The 22,685-nt window shown below is 40.9% G+C and overlaps 1 protein-coding gene across 17 annotated transcripts in view; it reads left to right on the top strand.

The window, feature by feature from the left end:
• SOX5 (SRY-box 5) overlaps positions 1 to 22,685 on the top strand; it is a 641,934-nt gene that overhangs the window by 452,934 nt on the left and 166,315 nt on the right. The window lies entirely within an intron of this gene.

Genomic DNA, 22,685 nt, shown 5'->3' with positions numbered 1-22,685 from the left:
GATATTCAGCAGAAGATTAGGAACATGAAACAAGTGAGTCGTTACTTCTGCACAGCCCTATCATTTTGCAGCTAACACAGATAAATATGTGTTTGAAATAGAATCTATCTACCAACCACTGGCACTCGGCACTTCGCCCCAGTCTAAAAATTGAAGAGGTGGAAATTCGTATCTTTGTTTTTTTTTAAACAAAGATTGATGAAAGCAATAGCATTCCGATTCTTGAGTACAGTAATAATATGATTCTGAAATAACCAATTAGCAAGCTAGAATTACTGGACGTGCCTTAAAACTGGCTTTTGCTAATAACACCAGTCTTAAGAAGTGAACTGTAATAGAAATAAAAGCGTGCTATATTAGGGCATCTAGCCATTAGAATTGATGGAAGAAAAGATCTGCCCTCACATTTGCTTCTTTGTACTTCTCTTTTGATGAGGGCAGGGAAGTAACATGAATACCAAAAGATACAGTTGTAAATAGGAATAACTCCAGAGTGACCATGAGTTCCATAAAGTATAGTTTATTCTAATCTCTTAATTTCTTTAGTTCCCCTAAGAATCTATTTCTAGGAGTCAGTAAATCAGACTCTGATTTGTTCTTCTTTTCTGTCAAGGATTGAATAGCTAGATGTTAATTAATATTTCACTTAGAATATTAATGAAAATTATTTATGTGCTCACAATAAGGAGGTCTTGGAAGGAAGAGGGATGAGAAGAGGGAAACTAGCCAGTCTGATTTTCTCCTTAAACTTAGAAGGAAGTAAAACTATTATTTTTACTTTTTTTTTTTTTTAAATCATAAGAAAGCACTTTGATTACTCACTGGAGTGTCTGTCACTCTTTCAGGGTCTGTGGACTGTGGGACAGACTGGGCTAATAACATTTGTAGATTGGTGTTCTAATTCCTGAATTCTGAATGGTGCATTTTCATTGTTCAGAAGAGATTCTTTGAGGTCTGAGACAAAAATATTAGTTAGCAGTACAGTATTGTACTATGTCCTCTTTCTAAGTAACATATAACTGAAGTGTTTGCAAGAAGCCGTCTAACAGTGGAATGAAAACACCACTCCACAAATCAGTAAGACAACATTTCTACTTGAGAGGCACAGCATCTTTCAGGAAATACCAGTTTCTTCCGAATACAGAAGGCTGGGCTGCTGTAGGTACATTACAGAGCTGTAAACTATCATCTTCTATGCATGAGATCCTAATATTGCTGAGGTAACACTATGATGTTAAAAGGATAGTATGTCCTCCTACAGAACAGCGCATCTGGGAATGTCTTTTTTGGTGACCAGAGCTGCAGACACTTGCAAAGTGCTGATTTGTGAATTAAAAGGGGTGATAGGTGGGAATTTTCACTTTCAAATTTTCCCAACAGAAAAGAGCATTTTTATAACAATATTTCCAAGTTAGGCCTTTCTTTCTTGCAAGCGTTTGTTCAAATATGATGCAGTTTTACATCCTTCCCTGTCTGAAAGCCTGTAAACTTGCCAAGGTGCATCATGTCCTGTTTTGTTGTTTTGGTTTTGGCCTTAGAAATTCCAGCCCCATTTTCTCCTTTTTGTGCTTGAATGAGCAGGACAAAGAAGTCAGGGTTCGGAGACTGTCCTTTTTCAGAGGGGCTCAGATGAGTCGTTTTTCCTTAAATAATTCTGAAGCTCCTTTCCTTCAGGCTTAGTTAGATTAGTACTAAATCAGGTTATCAAGTTCTAAAAAACTGAGGTAACAAAATTTAGCCGTAAGTTTTTTTTCTTCAGAATAATTAGACAAGAGAAGGAAACAGAAGGAAAAATACCAGCCTCTCCACTTGCCAAAAGAATTGTCCGGTTCCTCTCTTCTGTTCAGAGGTAATTCCCATTTCTGGATAACAACTTGCCATAGCTTTCATAAACAGGGCTAATATAGTTTGTCTCTAATACAATGTCATGGTGCACGTAGCTTGCAGATAATTGGTTTAGGAGTAAATTGAGGGGAGGGTTTTTCTCCAGTCCCTCTTTTTTATCATTTGCTGCTACTGTGTGTCATTCAGAGTCCAACTCAATCAAGAGTCTATTACTGATAGCTGAACAATGTGGTGCCTACGGATCTTTTATGATGCAAAAGTGGGCAGTTGCATTGTGCACGTTTCAAAAGGCATGACATAAAAAAAAAAAAGAACAAAAGCAAGAACTTTGCATACAGGCCCTTAGATAGGAAAGTGATTCATTGGAAATCGATTTTTGCTATAATTTTCTTGTTTGGTATCCTAAATTGAGTAATGGAGCTTCTTGAAGATTTTGATTTTTTTTTTTATTAAGACTCAAAGAAATTATGTGAAGTTTGGGTGTCTCTCCATTTAGTGTGTTAGGGCTGCTCTGCTCCTCTAACAGTGCTTCTCAATGCTTCACATATCCCTGACTTTTCCAAACTAAGGAGCAAAGAAATAAGATGGTTTAAGCTCCTTGCAGCACAGTTTGGTACCATCACATGCAGTGGTCTGCGTAAGTATCAGGGGCTGGTGTTAGAAGCCTGAGCACTCATCAGAGGGGAAACAGGTAATATCCAAAACCTGTGTGAAGGTTTTTCGAAAAAGTAAACCAAAACATTTTTTTAAAGACTTAACAACAGCAAATTACTTTCTCTTGACTGAGTGGGTTTTTTCCCTTTAGGACTAGTGAACAATTTGGGTGAATAATATATTTCATGTTCCTTTGCAGGAGGACACATTGGGAAAAATCTTCCATTTTCCATTGTTGCAGTGATAGTGGTGCCAAGTTGATAAACCCCTCAGTTTAGATGATTTTCAAATATTTGTGCACTTTCTTGACTGTGATACAATCAGTAAACAAACAATTAGATTCCACAGAAATAGTCTTTTTGAAAACATTTTGTCTGTGTCCATTGACTTTCACGGTCAGGCATACCATAGAAGTAGGTGTGGTTTTAGTCTGGACCAAAAAGATAAAGCCTCAAGCTCCATGAAAATGAGGGAGAGTGAAGATTATCCTCAAGTTTTTTACTTGTCAGGATCAAAGTCTTTTATCTGAACTGCCCTATTCCTAACTGTAAAAGGCAAAAAAGTTAAGTGAAAATCAGTTTTTGTGATCAGGAATGAAATTGTGATTTTTTTTTTTTAAATAAATGTAGCTTCACTGTGGTACCATTGGAGATTCCCTGCTGTAATGCTCAACTTAAAAGTTGTACCTTTATCCCAGTGATACCATATATGCCAACAGTAGTGATTTGTATTACATAAAATCAAAAGGTAAAATTTTTTCTTTGGTTTCTCACACCATTTTGTGTTACTAGGGCAGTAGAAAACAGGAATACCTTTAACTCAAAAAGTTAACCTATAGAAAATTTTGAGTAATTTTCTTTTCTTGCTGTTTTCAGACACAAACTTCTATACAAAAGAAAAAAAATTCCAACTTTAAGAAAGATCTCCATCAGTCATTCACAGGAAGATGTAGAGGAATTTGGTTCTATTTTTTTCAGTCTTTTCCAGCCTCCTACGCGTCTGGGTTATAGTTGGGGTCAAGTTGGGAAGTGTTAAAAATCAGAGAAGAACAATTTTTGGTATGCTTAACGTTTATCCGAAAGTAAGAAAAGCCATTCAAAAGGCTTTTTTTAGTGAGTGAACTTTCCTGATAGTTTAAGGGACCCAGGTGATTCAGGGAGTCTCAACAATGTCTACAATTTTAAGTGATTATCTGAACTTTCGGAGTTTTAAAGGTTACTCCCGTCACTGGCAGCACAATGCGCTCACCGTGACTGGCAACTTCAGGGAGCGTGCAGTTTTTACTCTATTGACTCTTGGCTACCGTTTTGTTCATGCTCTGTTCTGTATTCTTGACAGCAAATTGATTTAACTTGCAGCAGGAAAGAGAGTGTGTGTGTGTGTGTTTGAGTGTGAGCGAGCAAAGCGCGCAGGAGAGCGCGGGAGAGGGGGAGAGAAAGAAATGTGCCGATGTGAAATGTACCGGGGAGCAAGGCGAGGATACTGAATGGCAACATTTAGGCATTGACTGTGACATTGTATTAACCTTTTTAATGGATGTATGTAATAAAGTGACATGTAAATGGAGCACAAGGGGAGATATGACACTATATCTGGAAAAGGATAAAACAGTCAGTGAATACTGGGCTATTATAGCAGTTTGCAAACCTTGGATAAACTCAGTCAGCGGTTGTATAATTGGTTATTCAATCCCGACCCTTGTTCACAGCTCAAAGCCAGGAACACTGAGACCTGTTGCCAATTTGAGTGAATGCAGTGACTGTACTCGGCCGGGGCCTAACACTGGAGCCAGGCCTTTTCCTGTGGGCTGGTTTCCACCATGTCTGGGACTGGCGCGGTGACAGTAGCCCTTTTGTTGTGAAAGGCTGGCTGGTACTCCCCTCCTTTGCAAAATGTCTAACAGCTACACAAATATAAGAAAATAGGAAAAGGGACTTACTGTAGCTTTTCTCTTACCGAGTTAAACGCAGGGGCTTTGAAAAGGAGGCAAAGTCCAAGCAATAGGGAAAACCTGAAGCATGTTGTGAAACGTTATGGCCAGATGAGGAAAATGCCATCTTCTTCTTCCCGTGCGTGATGCGAACCAAGGGGGAAACCTGCGTTCTCCCAAATCATGCTCCCAACCCGTGCTGAGCAGCCTTGGAAGCGCTCTCTGGAGAAACGATTCCCGTGGGCCCACTGGGGTGGCCGCTTGCGCAAGCACAGGAGCTCCTGCATGGACCCACTCCTTGAAAAGGTCCAAGATGTTGACATTTGTCGTCATGGGTTTGTTTGAGAACCACTGGTATGGAGGTTGTCTCTCGCATTATGGAGGCAGCATTGTATAAGCCAGCTGGAGATGAACAGAGAGAATATTACAAGTACCCCCAATCCCTCCACCCTCATCCCTACACACACAACTTTCCAGTAAAAGCAGGGAGATATTTATGGAATGTCCTGACTCAGAGGCCAGCTGTTTCTCTTCTAGTAAAATGATAGTTAGAAATAAATCAGAGGAGGGTTTGATTTTGGTTGATGAAATAATGAATATTCAGTAATATATATAGAAGATGAGTTTAGATGAGCTAATAGTCCCTTCTGGTTTCCAGCTTTTTGTGAATGAATCTTCAGTGCTATGAATCTACAGTTTCTCTCTTCCCTCCTTTTTCCCCCCCTACTTTTCTCTAGCTTTCAGTAGTAGGATCTTGCTCCCTTACAAGCCTTATAGTTTCTAAATGTACCTGGGTTACACAGTATTATTTTTGTCATGTCATCATTCCCTACAGAAGGAAGGGAATTCTTGACACAGTAGATTATGCACAATCTTTTTAAGTTACAAAATTGAGGTAATGGTTAAAAATTATATGCCTCTATATCACAAAGAGATGGGCTTGGGGGCTAATCTCTTTGCCATTCTGATTTACTCTAGTTCAGAGAAAATAATACAGAGTGCCCGATTTAATGAAAGGCTGCAATTCAATCAAGAGGTTCTGCTGAGGTCATATAATATAAATGGTTACAGCACCTCTTGACTGAGTTACAGCCTTGATAATTCAGTACTTTGTTGTTATTTATGAGGGTAACTTTTCAAAGCAATCTGCATATCTCCCGCTAAAACCTGCTTTGAAAATTTTATACCATGATGTCATTGAAAAAGAATTTTTTTTCTTTTGGTAAGAAAAGAGGAAAAAAAAAACCACACCGGCAAAATGAGAGGGGAAAGGAATGCATTGTTTTAGAATAGAAAATTAATCACTTGGAAATGGACTGGTTATTGTGAAGCAAATGCAGAAAGAGTACTGAACTTGTGATACATGAGAAAAACTACAGAAACTCCTGCCAAGGCTTTTAATGGAAAATACACCACACCGTCTCATTATAAACACAGCTTTGGGAGTGAAGAGTTATAACAGTGGAGAAAAAAAGGCATTATGGAAATATATGTATTTTTTGATAAACATAGTTAATGTAGCTCAACCTTAATTGAAGTATTGTATGGAGTAGGGATTATGTTGTAGTAGGGACTCTTGGAATAATTTGGGTATTTGGGGTGTTAACAGAAAGAAGGACGTAGTACTACATGCTGGCAAAACTAGAATGGTTTAGTCGTCAGGAGAACTGCACTGAGTCCATTGAAGCTTATCCCTATTGACATTGAAAAATCCACTCAACATACACCTCATCTTCTTAATTCTCCCAAATATTATCTGTGTTTTACATTACAATGTAATATTGTCTGCAAGGATAACACACTGATGTCTCCCTTGGGTAAATGTTTCCAATTTAGTGAATTGTAGGTGTCTGACTGGAGAGTCTGCGCTCTTCTGCAGAAGAGTGAATGCTTGAGATGCATCATTAATTTAATGTAGCTAAGAGACTAGTGGGCTTAAAGGAATTTGTAGTAGCCCCACAGAGAACTACTCAAATGTAATTTAAATAGAATGGAGGAAACTTTTTATTCGTTGATTTTTTTCTGAGTTAGAAATGTTCAAAGTGGTAATAGTTGCTTTTATATGTTTTAAACTTCATAAAGAAGTATCTGCAGTATATATGGAAACAAGCATTTCAATTGAAGGCAGATCAGGGCTTTGCAGAAGCCTAGCTTTTGTGCAGAGTGCTCTAGCAATGCACCTTTGGTGCTCCCTTTTTTTCTCTGGCAAAAGGAGAGGGAAGAAGGATAAGAAGTGCAACAGGCTGCCTACCAAGTAAACCACAAGTCACAGCTGAGCTATACTTCTCCAACTCTGAATTCTTGGAAGGCAGAGTAATTTCTCTCTATTAATTGTTTTAGAATTGAATATCATTCAGAAGATTCACAGAATTGAAGAATCTCTGTAGCCAAATTGAGAACCAATTAATAGGCTCCATCTAGATGCAGTAGGAATTTGAAAACTTAGAGGCCAAGTTTCATAAAGATATGGAAAAAGTTTGATTTGGGGATTGCTGCATTACATTTATGCGTTTCACTTTTCTGCCTGAGTTAGAATGAGATCGAGATTATTTTTTTAAATAGGAATCTATTATTTCTGTTAAGAAATTGTAGTTGATGGAGAAATTAATATTTTTACCTTTTCTACGAAAAAAACAGTCATTTTTTGTATTTCTTAATCCCTGGGCCGTATAATAAATAATATCCTGTCTTTATATATAAAGCAAGGACTGATGGTGCCAGTTTTAAGTGTTCCATCTTCCATTGCCTATTCTTCCATCCTTGCAAGGACAGGCATAACATACTCTATATTGTGCCCTAGATTGTGACCTTTATGTTTTAAATTTGCCTTTTCTGTATTCTTAATTCAGCTTGTGCTAAAGTAACTAGAAAGTTGCTGTCTTTGATGTCCCAAGAATTAGATGGGACCCTCCAGCTCCATCATCTGCTTTAACAGGGCTCAAGAAATACATGAGCCAATGTAAAAGACACGTAGTGCTCTGTGAGATACTTGGAAGGTTAGCCTCCATTTTACACCCAAGTGTCTATTAAGACACTTCTTTTTCTTTAGTGAGGGAGCAGGAAGCTGTGTAAATTGGTGGTGTAGTGCTTAATAGTGCTTAATGGCTGCGCTCATATAACCAGGAGGCTCTAAGCTTAGCTCAGTGGTTAGAACATAGGAGAGAAGGGAAGACAGCACAGAAGAATTCTTCATTTCTCTTCTATTCTCCCCTGTGACCATTGTATTTTCTGTGGTATTTGACCATGTCTCTTTGTTGTTCATGTGACTTATTCCCCCATTTGCCCCCCGAGTGCATTGGAAAATGCCATGGAAGAGGGAAAGGGGGACATGGGAGAGCACGATTGTGAGGTTTTTGCCAGTTGCAACTCTTAAGACTTTGCTGAAAGCTGCAGTCATCAGTGTGGTTATGTGATACAGAAATTTATTCCATCGGCTTTCAAGGTATAGACTGCTTTCATTTACACCATAGCATCCCCCCAGGATTAAGTCATTTGTTGCTCTGGCATTCTCTTAAAGCCTGGTCACAAAAGAGAACTTTCTGAACAATGGGCCTGTTATCCTATTCAGCCTTTTCTGATCTATTAAATTCCCTGTTACACCATTCTGCAATTACTCCACACCCCACCTTCCCAGACACCCTGTTCTCAAGCAATCTGGGAATTTGCCCTTGTCATTTGCCTCACTCCACAGGAGCCCCACATCCTTCTGTTTCACCCCACCACTTTTGGTATTGACTCTGGGTCATTTTCTGTGCTTGGCATACTCACATGTATCTCGTATGGCTCTCCTTCATATCTGCATTACCAGAGAAACATTTATATATGTTTATTCAAAGACTTCTCTATCTTATTCAGAGAGAGGTGGGCTTAAAAGAAAATATTTCAGTCTCAATCCTAGTTTTATCTCAGTGTTGAAAAAGAAAAGAAAAGCTGAATTACATGTAGTTCTTTTTCCAAACATGTCTTACTAGATACAAAATAAATCTCTGTGTAAACTGCTTATTGTTGAGCACCGTGTCTGGAAAGAAAGGTAGGTACCATACACGAGAGGTCAGTGTTAGTCACAAAATTAAATCACAAAAGATATGATTGCATGTAAAGATTTGATAACAGTATTATTATTCAGACAGAGTTCATTAACATTAGATGTGTCAGTGTTAAAACTGAGGTGCAGTTGATATTAGACTTGAATTGATTTCTTTTTTTCACAGCCTCACTAACAGTTATCTGACTGAAGTGATTTCTGTGCAAACATTAAAATTGAGCTGAGTTTCTTGGGGACTTTGAGATGGTTTGAATCAATGTTCAGAATTAGCCCACGAAGACACAAGGAGTCAGAGCCAGGAATCCCAGCAGTAGAGCTGCACAGATCTGCTCTTTGGGTTCTTTTACAGATCTGGTTTTTGTCCAATATGCTCTTCATTTACAGATTTGATCTTTATTTGAAGGAGCTGTTACTCTCAAAAAGCACCCACTTTTACTGTCAGGAAGATCATTTTCAGGTCTTGCAAGATTGCAATCCTGAGTATGGGTCCAGCTCCTTATAAAGGTTTGTCTCTCAGATTCTCAGATCATGAGTTATGATCCCTATTTACTGTTCTTTTAATGAGTTATAGCCTAGTCAGTGCTTGAGATCACAGTCACAGAGGGAAGTTTGGGTTTTGTTTTTCTTTCAACAGGTAGATGTGGTCCAATTGTGAGGGATTTTAATATGAGGCCAGTCTTATGAGAGGCACCTTTCTATACCAGTCAGAGCTTTTTCAGAAGATGCCTTTTTCCTTTTGTAGCTGGGGAAAGTAGAAATAATCAAGACAAGAACAAAAATATGAAGATCACTGGAACAGGTTTCTGTGTGATCAAACAAAGTGCAGCTTCTGCCCATTCACAGCAGAATCCAGATGTCTCTTACCACCCCACCTAAGAAGCGATGAATGAACAGGATCCTGAACTATGGGTGTTGCAGAGAAGGTGATCCCTTCAAAGTGGTTTTTTCTTCATCTGAACTTCTTCACCCTCCTTCAATTCATTTTAAGCTTCCCCTTCACTGATCTTATTAGGGCTCTACAGGTGAATGCTTGGAATTGCAAAAAGGAGTAGATTCCATTTATGAGGAAGATCTCATTTCATTCATCCCCAAGGACGAGGGCAGGCCTTCTCAAATAGGTAGTTTGAGAAATCTATGAGGATGAGTACAGCTACTCCTTTCTTGTTTTTTGGTGATGCAAATCAGGTCCCAGAGTGACAAGGACAAGGTTTGTCGGACACAGTGGGAGAAGGCTAACTCTGGGTCACCATTGATGAGATTGGTAGGAGAGAGGTGAGGGGATTTGTTGTTGTTACTTGCTTTAAATTAAATTTGTCAGAGGAAATGTTGACATTCTCTGTATTTCTGGGGTCTCTGTTCTTTTTACCAGGAAGAATGTAGTGCCTCTTGATTGTCATCATTGTGTAAAGAGCTGCCCAGTGAATGACCTTAATTCTTGGGAAGGTATTCTGTTCCTGTCCTGCATTCACCTCATTGGTCCTTGGTGATTCATAAAGCCATCCTAAATGCAGATGATCCTTCTTGTGCATCTGGACAACTATTTGCAGAGGAAGTTTTATCATCCTGAGGTGAACAAAGGAAAGTCTAACTTTTCTAAAGTAGTCTGAAAAAGTTCTGTTGCAGGGTATGAGTAAGATTCCTCTCTGATAAAAAAGGTGTTTTCTCTTTAGAGAGCTGGCAATAATTTGAAGTCATAGCTTATGCTTCAATCTAAATCCTATTGTCTTTTCTGGTAGCAGAAGTTCATGTTACAGCTCTTTCACCTTTGCCCAGGCTGCTGCAGTTATCTGTTGGATGGCTGGGGAATGGGGGAGCTCCCTGCCTGTGACCATTTTCAATAGCCAGAGAGTGGCTGCAGAGTTGCCCTGACTCTCTTACTCCTTCAGTGCATTGTGTAATATAAGTACATTTTGGATTTGACAAATGAGTCTCCTTTCTTAGTCTTGTTCTTTCCTTGTTCTCAGCATTGTTTTCTTTGTCTCGCATCTCTTTTCCCCTCTTTGACTTCCCTGCCTTTACCTTCTGACTTTCCTTTCCCCTTGTCTAGAACTATTATGTTAAAGAGCTGTGCATAATAGACTTTCTCTGATTTCTCTTTGCTTATTTGGGGATTACCTGTCACAGCTGTTACATGACTGAACCACCCGTGTATCTCGATGTTATTCCCTAACTCAGAAAGAAAAATGCTAGAGCAAAAGGAAACCCAGTGTATTTCCTCTCCTAATTTACACTGAAAATAACAGAGTCCAAGAAATCCATGAATGGAGACAAGTGACAACAGAACAAGTTGTCAAGGCAGATGGAATGCTGTAGTTCAGTGGAGAAGCCTGTGTGCAAATCTTGGAAGATTATTTTAGGCAAGTCCAAGGGTGACATTAGCCTCAGTAATTTCTACTTAATTTGACATAATGATTTCATGCAAATATCATTTACTTCACAACTAGGACTCTGATTTAGTGTGAAACTACCTGCACTTCAGAAGCTTTGATTTATAGTGTACCTTTTTTTTATTATTATTATTATTGTTCCTATCTTTCTGGCATCTGGCAATCGATGATTGAGATTTTGTGTTCACATATGTTGTGCAAGAGCAGTTCAGGATGTGTAATTGTTTAGCATCAGGCGTATGTGCTTTAATTCTCACTTCCAGTGGTAAAACAGTCTGTCATATTTTGAAAGAGAAGAGAAATCTAGGCCTACTATGTGGGATTTTTTTGTTGTTTCAGGGGGATATCCTTTTCAGGGTTTTTTTTCAATTTTTTAAATCCTCTTAATGGTTTTATTAACATCCCAGATAAGTATTTTATGGTTCTTTCCATGTTATCATTACATTCAAATTATACCTTTACTCTAGGAAGTACACAGACAATCTCATGTCTGTAGCCCTTTCACTACACAATTATGTCAACTTATATTTTAAATAAATAGGTCCAGATGATCAGAATATCTACACACTCATACCTCAATCTGATTGATAACACATGACTCCAAACCAACCAGTTCCACAATATGTCAATATTTTCATGGGGTTTAGCTTTGTATTTTCAACTTTCAAGTGCATGTGCACTTCCAGGGGACTTACTTGCTGGTTTAGTGATTTTGTTTGGACACGGAATTGCTTGATTTGCCTTCATATTTACCTCATTTGCCAGGACAGTGGCAACACAGGGTTTGCATTTGATAGAGCTTATCTGTTATATACAGTTTATTAATTGAGTAACATCAACTAGTAAATATATGGGTATGAATGTGTGTATTCATTATTAGGATCAGAAAACATTTTGCCACAGTTTTTTCTCCTAGCAGTAGCAGGTCTGAGCACATCATTTAAATGAGTGCAGTAATTTTCTCTTTATTTAAGGGAAAATTAACTTTTCTTCCACCTGCCATTGTTCTCTGAAGAGGGTTATAATATGGTCAGCAAAACGCTAAGAAGGGTAAAGAAAAATTACATCAACCTCAAATGTCTTATTTATCTCCTAACCTCCTAATTATCCTGCAAAAAAAACCCCAAATATGGGGTGAGGGAACCTCTTCTTTCTCTCTTGACTTCCACCTCCCCGTACCTCGTTGTCACTCCTGGCAGTGTAACTAATGGCCATATCTGAATCCAGCCCTCCCCACCTCCGCTCCACTGACATCATAAATTATCCAGATCTAAATGGACAACATTCATTAGCTGTGCACTTTACAGAAAGAGCCAGCTCAGGAGCTAAGCGCTCGCCTATTTTTATTAAAAGTTAAAAAGCTCCTCTGCTGTCACGGAAAGGGAAGTTTGGAGGAGGTACAATGGAGGACAGTGCCACAGAGCTAATAAATAAAAATAATAATTGTTACCATTGGTTGAGTGACCCTGGGAGAAGAGCACTACTGAGCCATTTGTTGTTCCTTTTCACTTGTCAACAGCAGTGGCTTAAAAGCCTTCGCCATTGTTCAGGCCCTAATAGCACCTGTTGGGAAGATAGGAAGACAGCTGTCAAAAAAAAAAAACAAAACTACAAAAAAACCCACCAAAACCAACCAGGATGGGGGAGGAGGGTGGAAGCTGATGATTAGTTCAGTAACAAGCGCTTTGGCGCAGCTGCAGCAGGACATTTCCTGGCTTCCATTGGGAAGTGAGGCTCCGGCACTCCCGGGGACAGGCACCAGGGGAGCCCAGAGTACCCAGGAGCACCGGGAGAGGGGAATGGAGCCATGTGGGTCTGAAAGCAGTGGTAGTTAACCCAAAATAACCCCGAACCCCAACCAGACCTCAACAGCAGAAGTTGTGGCTTTGTGACAAGAGTGCTTGTTTCACTTTCTTTTTTTCTTTTTTATTTCTTTTTAGTGCTCCCTTGCACTGGCAAAGAAGGCTCCTCTTCCCTCTTTGTCAAGGGAGGGTGTAAGGAAGGGTGAGGAGCCCCAGGGATCAACAGCTCCGTTTCCAGCCCATCATCTGGAGGCTGGAGCTGCCTGTTTTTTCGTGGTGGGAAATAGTGGCTATGGCCAGGGTTGAAAGAAACCCTGTAGAAATGTAGAAAATGGTTTCCTCAGCTTCATCACATACAGTCCTCGCGTTTTTAATTCTGTGAAAAATTACAAACACTTCAGGAGTCATTTTTTTTCCATTTTTAAGTAAGTTGCTCTGAGATTTTCAGGTAAAAATGCTATAGTAACTGTATGTGAAGGGTTACATTGTTGTTGTTGAATTTAGGATTTGAGAAGTGAAGTGGTTGAACTTCAGAAGGATTTCCTTGAAATTCTAGCCAAACACTGTAGCTCTCAATTTATGTTTTACAGTTATTTAGATTATATACTTTTTGGCTGTCCTGGGGTTTGTTTTAGGTGTTTTTCAAGAAAGCATTTAATTACTTAAAACGAGATAGATCATCACAAAAGATCTTCTCTGTCAAAGGATAAACCACAGAATATCCCTAGAACATCCCTCATGATGTGTCAATACCCATAAAAAGTTAGTGTATAGTCATCTCATTGAATGTTTTTTTTTTAATCCCTCTTGCTTAATAAGGATGTGCTGAAGATGTAAAAAACTAGCAGACCGAAAACATTGTCCTCTGTTAACATTAATAAGATATTATGGCCCTTTAATTAGAAACTGGCTCTGTTGGTAGCACTAATACATAAATGTATTTCAGGGGAATACGTATTTCAGTGGAGTATCTCTGTCCAACTGAGACAGAAAAACAAAACTGAAGTGAAATTTAATGGTATTTAATTCCAGATGTCTCTGTTTTTATGTTGTTACTCTTGAAATAGTCTCTGGAAATATTAAAACATCTTTGTGGTTTCAGAATTTCAGTGAAGCTCAGATTTGGTATAGTGCCTCCTTCTGTCAACTGACACAAGGTTTTTTGCTGGGTGGACCACTCCTGAGAAAGTCAATTCCTTCTTTCATTTAGAGATGCCGGGAATTAAAGAGGCATTAGAAACTCGAAGAAGACAGAATAAGACAAAATTCTCTTTTTTCATGCATAGCAGAGGGTTTTTCTTATTTCACTGTTGCCCTTCTTTTCATAAGGATTCCTACTGGTGTAACATCAATGAAAAAGGAAAAGGTTGCTGCTCAGAAGTTGAAAGTGAGTTAGTATGTTTCACATATTAATTTATTTTTTATATATCAGGAAAGTACAGGGAACATGTAAAAAATTTAACTTCTTTTCCTTTTTTTAAGTTTGGTACGGTTAAATATCTTACTACATTCTTATACGTTAATTTAATTAGGGGTGAAGAAGATGGTGGTAGCAGGGAGTTGGGACCATCCTAAATATTGTGTATGCTGCAAAAGACATTCCAGCAGCAGTTGTGCCAGTGAAATGCCACATTTGGCAGAATGTGTTCGTGGTCGTCTCTTTTCGGCCAACTCACTGGCCTGGATCTCCAAAGGCAGTCGGAGCCTAATTCCTTTCCAGAATGAGATTTATGCTCCTGAATGCCTTTGGGAATCCAAAGCACTGAGTCCCAACGAATTTCAGTGACAAAAGATGTATTGTCCTGTGCATGGCATCCAGTGCCATTCACAGTGTCTTCAGTGTGCCCTTCTCTGGGGGACACAGTTGCTTTGCTGCGGAAATGGGAAAGGCAGAGATTGAATCGATCCTTGAACTGGCCATATCCTACTATGTATTTCAAGGACAAGGATTTAGATGGAGAGTAACTAAGCAGTGAGTACAAATTATGCTGTTCCAGAGTTTCTTCAGAATAATTAAGCTTTAGCAGTTTGGGGGGCGTCCTGCAAGCAATGCAGCCCCATCTCCATATAAATCTGAGGCACCCAGCAGTGGCTCCAGGTTTGATGTGGAAGGCCAGATTAATGTAGGTGTGAGAAGAGCACACCACTGCCCAGCTGCCCTGAGACCCAAATATAAATTCCACCCCCACAACAGGGGAAGAGGTGGCAATTATTGTACAGCAGTTTGCAACCCTAGATTTTTGTGTTTTGGAGGGTAATCACTGGACACTTAGTAGCCTTGATGTAGTCCATTGTCACTAAGGTAGGTCAGGCAATGAAATATGCACTTACAAGTTAGTGTGTTGGAAATAACAGAGATTGAGCTGGAATTCCCTGTTGTTCTGAGGTGAGAGCAGAGATTGCAGCCTTGTTCCCTGGCTCAGCGCTGTGCTCATAAGAGGTAGTTTTGTCAGGTATGCTGGCCTCAGAAGGGCTTTGGGGACATTTTACTGACGTACACATTGTCAGTCCAGGATAGAGTATAACATACAGACTTCTAGGAATACCTAAATTGTCACATTCCGGAAGCTGGTTCTGTCCCAAAGCTGTATATCAATAAGGAGGGTGGACGCCGAGAAAATCTCAGCTATTGCCCCAAATGAGCCCAGACCGTCCTGCTGGGAGGCTGAAGGACTGGCAGGAGGTATTACATGACAGGCTTGATTTCTTTGCACTGCACGTGTCATATCTGGAGTATGACACTGCTCCTGCAGTAGGTGACCATTCATTGAAACGAGGCCTAAAAAGTACACAGCTAACAGGGCATTCAGGTAATGGAAACTGTAAAAGTTTCAGACAATAGCCTTGCTGTTCCTGAGGGTGTAGTTGAAGGAGATGCTGGCTTTGGCCTTAAACCTAGCTTAAGAAGTCCCTGTGCCCTCCCCCTGTCCTGCTTAGCCATGTGTTCCTGCCTTGTGCTGTCATTTGGAGGCTCCTTGCTTACATCCTAAGAGATAATTAGTTCAACAACTGGTAGTTTAGTGTATCTGAAGACTAACTTTTTCTTCCTAATAAATGTCCTTGTGGTTTTAGGTAACTTTCCGGTAGGACTAGCAGTAGGCATTGGTGAGCAGTTGTAAAAATAACTGCTTTGTATATTTGTAGATAGAGTAAAATCATGTTTCTGATGGCATTCATAGATTACTGATTTGGATGTTAAAAGCTTGAATAATTTAATTATGGTGCTATGGAACCTTTTCTGGCTATGTGAATTATTATTTTTAGCAGAAAAAGCAGAACTCTTGTGCCAGAAATCACAATAAAAATGTCTTATCGTTCATATAGCATTTACTTCATTAATGCAGCATGATGGGTGTTGCAAAAGAGAGCAAGCAACTTGAAAACAACTCTTGTGTTATTAAACATACACAAAATTATGCACATATGTGCAACAAGGATACGATGGTAACTTGGTGTCGTCGTGCACTGCGGTCATCTGTGGATACAGAAGTTGGTTTTGTCCTCTGCAATAAAATGCTATGGGAGCTAACACGTGGCCAGAATGGGACTAGAGATTCCAAGAGCAGGAAGGCTGGTTATCCCTGCCAGGGAAGGGAGCTTTTTAGTAGGCTTGGAAGCCACCCATGGACATATGTAGCCCAGCTGTTTTCTGCACAGTGGTTGGGATGGAGCGATGTAGTAAGAGTCATACTATGATGTGCTGGCCAGAGCACCACAGCTTCCCAGTATCGAAACGTGAGTGTTTCGCTCAGCTCTGTGAGTTTGTGCCCAAAGACTAAAAAACATTTTATGCGTAAAAAAAACCCCACCAAACCCCCCAAAGCACACTACTTTCTGTCCAGTCAGAGAAGCCCCAGGTAGTATTGTACCCAGCACCACATTTTTGCTTATCACGCCTGAACAACCATTCCTACATTTGAACAATATTTACATTTATAGAGGTGTTTCCTAGTGTCTGCTCCAAAAGTTTAAAATGCTTTTAGACTGGTGAAAAATTGCAGTACTTCCTGGAAGGCAAGAGAAAAATGTATGTTGTGTGGTCTTTGATTTCCAAATTTAAATACATTCTGTGTTGTGCCTGCTCATGATTCATAGTGTCTTGCCTAGCTGCAAGTAGTTCCCTAAAAGCATGATTCTGTTGATGGAGAACCATATGTGTATGCAGATGCTGTATGTCTATGTAACCTGCTGATACCAACCATTTCTTCATAATAGTTGCTTTATTTTCTTTGCTATGAAAATTGTTTCTGATTTTGTATGGGTAAGACCTTCATAATAAAAACTGGGTGCATAAAAAGAGAGATTTCTCATGTCTCTCTATATACTTGTCTGCTGTTTTAAAGAAAGAGTGGAAATCTGCCCTTAATCTTGTTTCCTGATTTAAACCAGAAAGGGTTTGTTGTGGTACATGAACACAGAACAGAGTGCCAGTGGGGTGGCATGTTGATAGGTGAGGGTTGTAGAAACACTAAGTGGAACTGTGGCTGACAGGTGTAATGTATTTATGACCGTAGCAAAAGAAAAGGGTGAATAATAGATGCCAGCTCAGTATTTGCCAGCTCTTTCATAATATAAGGGAAGGTGCCTGCCAGAAGTGTAAGGTATATCAGCCGATGCTAAAGTTTATTCATGATCGTTTGTGCCGACCAAATACTCCTTCCTCTAGGAATGACACATGTTGGCAGGAAATGTCTGGTGGTCTGGCTGGGTATTGAGCAACTCTTGGCTTCTCTCCACTCAGCTATGCTTCATGTCATCATCCTCGCTGAGGCCAAACATCTTTCTTTTACTTTGTTCTGAGGAGTCTCTCTCTTTCAGCCCAGGACAAGATCTGTTCCCTGTTGTTACAAAGGAGGGAACACTTTGGGCATCTCCTTGGGAGGGCACCTATGCTTGGACAACCAGACACCTCGAAAGTGAGAGGCTCCAGGACTCACACTGCTCCTCTCACTTGTGGTCAGCTTACGTCAGCCTCTTCCCTTTTATCCTAGTTGTGTCTTCTTTATAACATCAGAGCTTTCTCTCCTGTTTCCTCTTCAAATATGGCTCTTCTGGACATGCCTCGTGGAGAGCTCCCATCCGTCACCTTCTTACAGCCTGATGGAATTGCATGCCTTTCTTTGGAAGCAGGCAGCTGCATGAAAACGAAGTTTGCTTTTAGTAAATAATCAGCAGGAGCAGAAAAGAGGTAATGGAGATTTGGCACTGAAGACCATTTTAAGCTTTTATAAGTGGATTTCTAGGACTGTGACCTTGGAGCATGGATTGAAAAGAGCTACTGGAGAGGCTAGGCCTGAAGGGAATGCTGTACTGTGGGAGTGTGTTTCTGGAAGGCTGCTGAGGCAGGTTCAGGTACAAACACGTGCATCTGCACTGCCACTGAATTGAGAGTAGCATTTGGTCACTCCCAAAGGGGAGTTACAATGCCTGAAAAAAATTAACACAACTTCTTGAAGTAGACTAAATTCAATAGAAGTCTAGCAGACGGTGATAAAAATGGTGCCTCCCTCCTGCTATGGCTTTGTAGCCTCGTCCGCTTCCCAGAAACAAAACCGCTGCTTTCCCAGTGTGAAAACTTCAGGCCTTTTAGCAAATAAGTTGATGAAGCTATACTTAAACATCAAATACAGAAATAGAAGGGCAGCGGCATGCTTGTTAGCATACAAAAAGTTAGACTAAAAAGCAATTTAATGTTAATTTACTTAGATGCTTTGCTTCCAGTAGTGTTAGAGCCATTCAGTGCATGTGTGCCCAGCGTGTACAGATCAATGCGCACGTGCACCCACAGCTCAGCGCAGTGAACGTGGGACTCCTGTACCACCGAGAAAGTGGTTTAATTCCATGTGATGAAGGCCTGCGTGAGAATTACTGGCTGCTGGCATCCATCTCCAAGTCTCATTGTTGTAGATGAGGGAGTCAGTCTCAGTGGTGCTTGGCACGGAGGGAGAGCGGCGGGGCCGGGGGCACCGAGGAGCCAGTGTGCTGCTGGCACGGGCAGAGGGCCACTCACCAGTGGGTATTGCCATACGCAGTGATGCGGAGAAGCATATGCAGGCAACAGAGGCAAGGGCGAAAGAAAAAACCAAATTGTGCCATAAATATCTCTAGAAAGAGCTAATGATTGATAAATGTGTTGAATAGAGAGAGCAGAAATCATTTTTTGTGGGTTAATTTCTATCTCTGGTGATTCAGTCAGGCTCCTCTTCGCCAACATTTACTTAATGAATCCTGTTCTTCTTTCCATCTCAGTCCTTATCTTTGGTGCCCTATCCATAATCATCCTCTACAACATTTAACACTTTTCATAGTTGTGTCTGGAACAAAAATGTTTCCCAAACAGTATTACTTTTCACAAACAACCAACGAACAACTATTGTAGACCTATTCATATTGTGTTGTGGATAGACTTGCAATTGTTTTATTGTGTGCTGTAGGACCAACACTGCAGATAGGTGATAGGGGAATTGAGCTCAAGTGGGGCTCAGAAGGCGGCAAGGGCTAATTCTGAGTTCTTCTCAAGGGTGGAATTAGGAGGCACTATGAATAATCATGCTACTCAAAACATCATGTGAAGCTTTTTGGAGATACCGGTTATTGTAATACATAGCTGTCCTGACACATATCCAAAATCTGTCGGAATATAGCTCAGTTTTTGGATGTAGAAACATTGTTTTGTGGAATCCAAGAGGAGAGTAGCTGTTGGAATAGGGATCAGGAGTAGCAGTTCCTATGTGCTGGTCGCCTTTTCCCAGTTTCAAGCTGCACGTTATATGTGCAAGCATTAAAAGTTTTACTGACTTTCTAATGAATCCAGAGAATGCGTGCTTTGCAAACAAGATACAGTGTTTATTTCTTTTCATAATTTGAGAGCATCATCTTCCCAACGAAGCCTAAAAAAAGCTGAACAAAGGATGACTTTGTTTCTGTATAATTCATGAAACCTCTACAGTCGTAACCTTTTAAACAGTTATTTTTATTTAAGATGTGTAAATTTCAAATCTTTTTTTAATGGGGTGCATAAATGACATAATAAATGTTTCTTTCCAAGATATGGTGCATAATGTATTTCACAAGCAGTTACTGAAATGTGATAGGTGGAGTATATGAATAGCATATTTTATGTAAGTACAATATGTTAACATGGTATATAATAGAATTAAACAAGCTGTAATTTAATCTAGCTCTTTAGCTCCATAAAGCTATAGGGGTGGGGAAGCTATTGTCTTTCAGAATTAAAGTTCTTTTTAAATATTAGGAGAAGGACGATTATTTGCTGATTCTGTATCAAAATTCTGTTGAAGTGCCTTATGTAAAAATTGCAGTTCAAGTCAAGAGAGGTTTGAAACTAAGTTAGGACATCAATTTAGTATGATTGCTTGGGGGTTTTTAAAGGGAAAAAAATCTATATAATATTATTTTGAATAGTTAACATACAGTATTTCAACAGGGGAAACGCTGATTAGATCACCACAATCTATTTTATGCCATCAGGATTGCTGAGGGGGCTTATAATTGTGTTAAATTTTCATATTACTCATATTCACACATTAATGAACAGATGCATTGTTACTATTGGGATTTTGCCATTTGGCCTTTCACATCTCTAATCATGATTTCCTACTGAGATCTTTACCATTCTCGCAGAAATCCAGTCATTGATACATGGCCGTCCACCGCATTCATTATTCCCCCGCTTGTTTGTCCGCGGCTCTCCCGGAATCACCGGCGGAGTCGGGTTGCGGGGGATACTCGTTTGTAACACGAGCCCTCCGGCGGGGGGGACTCCGGCACTCGGGGTTTCACCGACAAAGCACAAACTCACTCCCCCCGGGGAAGTCACACCGGGCCCGTCCCGGCGCCGCTCCCGGAGCGGCTGCAGCGGTGGCTCGGGGCCGCGGGGAGGGGCGGGGCGGGGGGCGGCGGGCAAGGAAACCGGGAGGCAAGGCAGGGAAACCGGGAGGTAGGGAGGGAGGCAGCGGGGCCCTGGCAGCCCCGGCGAGCGGCTACTGTAGCTTTAAGGCGGCAAGTTAGACAGAAGACTTGTGTTTCTTTACGAGCGCACCACGGCGAATATTTTGTCTAGCTGCAGGGGAAAAGCTTTGTCGTGGACTTTGCTGACAATGGACTTAAAAGTAAGGCGGGCTGCTTTTAGTGCCTGGAGGCTCTGGAGCCCATTGTCAGCTCACAATGGATCCCTATTGCCGCATTCCTGCTTTGCAAAGGTTTGTTGGCTTTTAATGACTGACAGCCCTCCGCCGCAAATACCGCATTTGCTCCGGCCTGTTTACACGCTGCTCCAGAGTTTTTAGAAAAGCACAGGGGAATAAAAACATAAAATATTAAAGGAGGGGGGAAAAAAAGTGGCGGCGTTTATCTGACCTATTCACACTAGGGAAATGGTTTCCTTCGTGGGTGCTTCGAGGGGACGGACAAACTTCAGCAGTAGCTGCGCAAGTGCCCGGAGCCCGGCGGCAGCAGCCCCGGCACGGACCCTGCTCTGCACCGGCAGCGTCCCCCGCCCGCCTCCTTAGGATTTCAGGGCGCTTTTAGGGATTCTGACAGAAAAATCGCACTCGGGCGAGCCCGGGGATCAGCGCAGGGAGGGGCCCTGCCCGCGGGCGCACGGGAGGAGATCGGGGTGCCGCAGCGCGAATAAAAATCTCACGGAACAAAACACCCTCCTGTGCTGTTCGGTGGGATCCGTAGCTTGTCGCTACGCTCCCGGCGGGATGCAGGCGTGGGGCTGTGCCCGGCGCGCGTGTCTTGACTGTCCGTCTGTCTGTCTGTCTGTCGGCGCACACCCGCGTGCGAGGCAGCGGCGGGGGTGATGCGAGATGCAGGAGGGGCATCCCTGTGCCCGTGTCGCTGTGGTTCCTCAGGCACTGACACTGCACTGCGGGTGGCTGGTTTGAGGGGAGCCCGGGCTCGCTCAGCCCCTCGGGAGCGGCGGGGGCTCTGCGGGGTTTAGCGGGGAGAGCGCGGCCGGCGGAGCCGCCCCGAGGAACCGCAGCGCCTCCGAGCTTCAAGTTGGGGCTTCAAGAAAGGAGGCGGAATTAGCCCAAACGAGATAATGAAGGTTGCTCGTAATGGTTTTTACTGTGGGGAAAATTAACCAGTTGCTAATAATTGTATGGTCTCTAGGCCAGACGGTCCCTTTGATAAGTTAACATGTACTCCCTTTATGCTCCTGGTAGGGGGTAAATAAATGCCTGAACAAATACAAATACACATAAACACAAATGTGGAGAATAGCAGTATATGTCTTAGATCCAGATAATAAGTGTGGGTATTGTTATTTAGATGGCACATACTGGGACACTTATCTTTTAGTACACTCCATTTTCTAACTGAATGCAGTGCTAATCGTGGGATTGAAAGCTATTGTAATTGTGTACCCATCTAAATGCTGACAAGAATATACAATTACATTGTTTGGAATTGAGTTTAATGTTCTCTGAATTTTATTAGCATTTATATTTACTTATGCATTAAAATTCTACACAAAAAGAGGTCAGAACACAAGAGTTATAGACATAAATATCAGACCCATCCACACCCTCGCTGCATTTTTCCTGAAAATACTGAACAAATATATTTTATTTTATTTTATTTTTAAAGGAAGTGATAGAATCTGAAATGAGCAAATAATGGGTTTCCATTCTAAGCAATGCCTTTTCTCCCTCTGGATTTTGCTGTCTTTTAAGGCTTTTTTTCATACCCAACTTTTTATTATTATTTATAATGTGCGTGTTACCGGAAAAATCTTTCCACAGTATGCTTACCACCACACGATGTTTAAACACACATTATAAAGTGGATGTAATTGTAAAGGCTCAGAGGGATATAATTACATGTAGCAGATTTAGGACCTAATTCTTTGCTTCTCTCTCTCTTTCTCTGTCTCTGTCTCTTTACTCCGCATTTTATCAACATAATTATTTTTTGACTGCAGACTAACACCCAGAAACTGACAGGCATCCATTATAGGCAGCAACTTGTTCACCAAATTGAAAAACAATGAA

Source organism: Neopelma chrysocephalum, unplaced genomic scaffold, assembly GCF_003984885.1.
Source record: "Neopelma chrysocephalum unplaced genomic scaffold, ASM398488v2 Primary Assembly neopelma1_59, whole genome shotgun sequence".
Classification (NCBI taxonomy): domain Eukaryota; kingdom Metazoa; phylum Chordata; class Aves; order Passeriformes; family Pipridae; genus Neopelma; species Neopelma chrysocephalum.
The sequence above is the reverse complement of the archived record's forward strand: the minus strand, read 5'-3'. Positions and strand labels throughout refer to the sequence as shown.